Here is a 5,198-nt window from a genome sequence, read left to right as displayed (position 1 = left end):
GGCTAAAATGAACAAGTCAGGAAGCAACAGATGTTGGCAGGGATGCAGACAACGGGGAACTCTCTTACACTGCTCATGGGAATGCAAGCTGGGACAGCCACTCTGGAAAACAGTATGGAGGTTCCTCAAAAAGTTGAAAATAGAGCTACCCAACGACCCAGGAATTGCACTACTAAGGATTTACCCCAAAGATACAAATGTAGTGATCCGAAGGGGCACCTGCACCCCAATGTTTTTAGCAGCAATGTCCACAATAGCCAAACTGTGGAAAGAGCCCTGATGTCCCTTGACAGATGAATGGATAAAGAAGATGTGTAGATATATACAATGGACTATTACTCAGCCAATAAAAAAAATGAAATCATGCAATGACGTGGATGAAACTAGAGGGTATTATGCCAAATAAGTCAGTCACAGAAAGATAATTATCATTTGATTTCACTCCTATGTAGAATTTAAGAAACAAAACAGAGGAGCATAATGGAAGGGAGGGGAAAATAAAACAAGATGAAATTAGAGTGGGAGACAAATCACAAGAGACTCTTAATCATAGGAAACCAACTGAGGGTTGCTGGAGTGGAGGAGGGGAGAAGGATGGGGTAACTGGATGATGGACATTAAGGAGGGCACCTAATGTAATTAGCACTGGGTGTTATATAAGACTGATGAATCACTGAACTCTACCTTGGAAATTAATATACTTTATGTCAGTTAACTGAATTTAAATTTAAAAAATAATATTAAAAAAAGAAAATATAAGCTAAATCAAGATAACTTTTGATATGATTAAACATTAACACAGGTTTTTAGATATTAAAATACTTGTTGGAAGAGAAGGACACTATTAAAAGGAAGTATTACCAAAGAATAAAGATATCTTGCAGAAACTCTTCAAGATAGACAATGAAAATTACAGTTGTTATTGTTAAAGGAAATGTTGTTATTATTTAAGGAATCATTAAAGATTAAGTGTAATATTTTTGAGAAGTATTTGTATTTAATAAAGTAAAATTACACTTAAATTAGTTAATTAATGGTTAAAATTATCTGAAATATTACAGTCTTATAGTAATCTCTTTTTCTAATTCACCATTTTTCTTCATTTCTTGATCCAAACTACATTCCAGAGATTTTTTCAACTCAATAAATTTCTTTATCTGTCCCTTTCCATCATCAGAATTTGAAAAAAATTTTTAAAGAAAATTATATTTAAAGATCTAGATACTCATTCTTCTCTCACAAAATATTATTTCTCATGAATTCATAAGTAATAATGTGTTTAGAAAGCCTCATATACTACATTTTATAAATTTTATAAATTTATAATTTTAAATTTATAAGTTGTTTAAAATTTATAATTTTAAGTTTTATATGATATAGTTTTATAAACCTGATGCCAATAAATACAAATTTCAAATATAAGGACCTTTCTTAAAAACAGCTTAAACTGATTTTACATTTTCATCATTATTTTTTCTAGAATTTAAATTGCCAAAATTTACTTGTTAAATACAGAGGTTCTTACCATATTAACTAAGTGTTAATGAAAAATTTTAAAAAGTGGTTATATTTACATTTTACTTTCTAAAGATGCCCTAGAAACATTTTCATCCATAGCTTAAAATACTCTGGGTTTTGTGAGATCATACCTTTCGAAGATAATCTCTGAAAAATTCCTATGCAGTCCCCATTACAGTTTTGATGATCGTCTGACTTTAGAATGAGATACTCTCATTCTCTGCAAGCATTGCAAGCATCTCTGCAAGGTTTCAATTTCTTCTTTTCTATTCACTACCTTTCTCTTTAAATAAAGTTTAAGTCTTCTCGATATTACATAAAAACTTTTGCTTCACTCTTGCAGCTTTTTCTATCATCCTGCTTCTCCCCTTTCACTGGACTTGAGCATTCTTTAATGTGTCATCTCATCCACAGATTCATCTTTCCAGCACTTATTTTCTTCTTTTACACTAAAATCGGAGTTTCAATCCTGGAATTCCACTAAAAAATTTTGAGGGTCATCAAGGATCTTTTTTTTAAAGTCTTTATCCTGCTTTACTTCTCAGCAACAGCTGAAAACAATGCTCCCTCTGCTCTCTAATCCCATTTTATTTCTAAATGACAGCAACCGTGGTTAGTCCCTGACCTTTGCTATTCCTCTTATCAAATCCTCTCAGAGTTGGTTAAATCTCAAGGCTTCAAAACCAGATTCTCTAATCTACATTTCCAGCCTTGACCCCTTTACTGAGGTCATCTCTACTTTTTGATCTTCCTTCTAGTTCCTCATAGACAATATTCTCAACCACACACTCAAAAACCATTACCTGATGTGGATTACCTTTATAGACAGATAATTTTTTTTATTTTTTTAAAAATTTATTTGAAATAGAGAGTGCATGAATAGGGGGAAGGAGCAGAGGGAGAGGGAGAAGCAGTCTCCCAGCTGAGCAGGGCTCGATCTCAGGACCCTGAGATCATGGTCTGAGCCGAAAGCAGGCGCTTAACTGACTGAGCCAGCCGGGTACCCCTAGACAGCTAACTTTGTACATTTTATGTTGACTCTTTTTGGTATTACTTTGAGTGTATTTTTATTTTGTCATCTCAGGGGGCACCCTTACCCTGAGGATGCTGACCACCATACTCTGTCTTGCTTTTCTTTTCTGATGCAAATGTTTCTCACAAGGGTCAGACTATCTATTGTTTGCCTTTGTTTTCTTTTGAATAATTTCCTATTCCATGGAGATTGGATCTTATGGAAGTCTTCTTCTGAAGTTCTTTTCAGACACATACTTGACTATATTGTTTGGAAGCTTAAGTCAGCCTAGAGCTATCTCTTCTTCCCAATCCAGACTCTTCACCTCAAAACTATGTCCATCAACTATCTTAACCCAGGTAGTCTCTGGCCTGGGGATTCATGAGATAAAATCCTTCTAGAGATGTTAGGACTATGGACTGAGTTGGTTGAAAGCTAAGTGTTTGTTTCACAGGGTAGACCTTAAAGTGGCTAATAATTTTATGTCATAACCCTAATTCATTTCCATTGGAATCTACAGAATACCTACGGATATTCTTACAAACTTTACAAGATTTGATACCTTCCTTAATAGATTTCTATATGACACCATAGGGGGACAACTCCTGGCATTCTCATTCACATATCGTCACGTTACTTGCTCAATGAAAACTACAGTAATACAATGTGACTAATGTATAGGAAATCTAGAAAAAAAATAATTTTTGATTCCCATGCAGTCCCCATTACAGTTTTGATGATCGTCTGACTTTAGAAACTTTCGATGTTTCTTTGGCCACAAAAAGGACCAGTCAACAGAATGTGCTAGTTCCCCTGATAGGTATAGCTGTAAAATGAAATTTGCAAGGATGCAGCTTCTGTGACTAAAAGAAACTAGTGGTAGGTGCATCTACCTCATTGTTCCAACCTAGGACTCACAATGCAGTCTTCTCATCTTAAATCATTGGTAGCCTCTCCTATGAAGGAGGGTATAAATGGCATGATAATCCGGTTCTGCTTGGTAAATAGTTATATAGTTTTCACTACGTATCAATAAGTTGGAATCCCGGATTGCACATTAATCTTTTCTGAGATTTGATTGCTAAATCTCTGAAAGGCTGATTAACTCAAATTAATGAAAAAAAAAAGGTTCCTGAACTTGCAGTGAATGCTAGGAGCACTATGTTACTATGTAAGGCCCTGACTGAGCAGTCATTTGCACTTTTTCACTGGCATCTCTTTTCCTTTTCAAAATCCAACAAAGAGAAAAATATATTCCTTTGAGAAAAATGTTTGCATAATGACCTAGTAGTCATTCTTGATGAAGACAACAAATTACAAATTTATAATTACAAATCACAACAAATTATCATGAAAGTAATCCATTCTCAAATCTCACTGAAGGGTTTAGATTACAAGAGAAAGTCAGAATTCAAGATCAAATTATGACTCAAGGTTTCAGAATTTTTAAACATACTGAAAAATATTACTAGGGACTCGGACATTTGTATGCCAATATTCACAGCAGCATTATTAACAATAGCAAAAAGGTGGAAAAACTCAATTGTCCACTGCCAGATAGATAAATAAAATGTGGCATGTATAAAATATTGCTTATCTTAGACTACCACAATCTTTTTTATTACAATCTTACTATAAAAATTATTAATTTACGAATTCAGTCAACTTCATGTATAAAGAGGAATTATACTACCAGTAGCAAGTAGCAACAATATGAATACAATAAACATTTTTATTAGTGAGAATTTTCATATTATCCAAAATGGTCTTATATACTACTACTAGAGAAATAAAAATTCCTTTTCAGTAGGACAGAAATTAAGAGACTGACTTACCAAACTTGTACTTAGGTTTTCCTGAAGTTGTTCAATTTTGCGCGCTTGTTTTTTGACTGTAACTTTTAACTTGGCATTTTCAACTTCAAGCCTAAAATGAATATTTTAAAATTATTCTCACACATAAATTTTAAAAGTACCGTATAATTTCTAAACAAACATCTGACGGTCTTACATAAATTCTTAAAAATTTAAAAAGGGGCGCCTGGGTGGCTCAGTTGTTAAGCATCTGCCTTTGGCTCGGGTCATGATCTCAGGGTCCTGGGATCGAGCCCCTCATCGGGCTCCCTGCTCAGCGGGGAGCCTGCTTCTCCCTCTCCCGTTCCCCCTGCTTGTGTTCCCTCTCTCGCTGTCTCTCTCTGTATTAAATAAATAAAATCTTTAAAAAAAAAAATTAAAAAGTAGAAGATTTGGCAATTGTGCCATTTTTCTGGTTGTGTTTTATAGTTAATGTGCAAAATTTAAAGATAATATGCAAAATTTATGCATTTCCAAATAGCGCAAAGCTGAAATTTTTATCCAGCTTAACAATGATGTAATTATCATAACTGATATATTTCTCATTCTACACTGCTTCTCTGCTTTATAAATACTCAAGTTATTTTCTGTGCTGCTTTAAATTATACTTTTGCACGTGATCTTTCGACGTCTCAATACATCTTACAGCCTCTGCATGTCGATCTCGTGCTTCTTGCAACTAAAAAAGAAAAAAAAGAAATACTTTTAACTACTGGCAATCTAGTATAAAACCACCATCAGCTGTTTTTGTAAATAAAATTTTAGTGTACACAGCCACACTCTCCTCTACATACTGCTTTATGGCTACAGCAGAT

The 5,198-nt window shown here is 34.0% G+C and overlaps 1 long non-coding RNA gene across 1 annotated transcript; it reads right to left on the bottom strand.

Moving 5' to 3' along the window:
- Nucleotides 1-4,421: 4,421 nt before the first annotated feature.
- LOC123323871 lies at nt 4,422-5,140 on the bottom strand. Its single transcript, XR_006539560.1, has 2 exons — nt 4,992-5,140; nt 4,422-4,456 (listed from the first exon to the last, which is right to left on the bottom strand). It is a non-coding gene; the product is annotated as an uncharacterized LOC123323871 (long non-coding RNA).
- Nucleotides 5,141-5,198: the final 58 nt, after the last annotated feature.

Source organism: Neomonachus schauinslandi, unplaced genomic scaffold, assembly GCF_002201575.2.
Source record: "Neomonachus schauinslandi unplaced genomic scaffold, ASM220157v2 HiC_scaffold_1734, whole genome shotgun sequence".
In the NCBI taxonomy this organism is placed as follows: Eukaryota; Metazoa; Chordata; class Mammalia; order Carnivora; family Phocidae; genus Neomonachus; species Neomonachus schauinslandi.
Note: the sequence above shows the minus strand (reverse complement) of the source record. Positions and strands in the feature narration are given on the sequence as shown.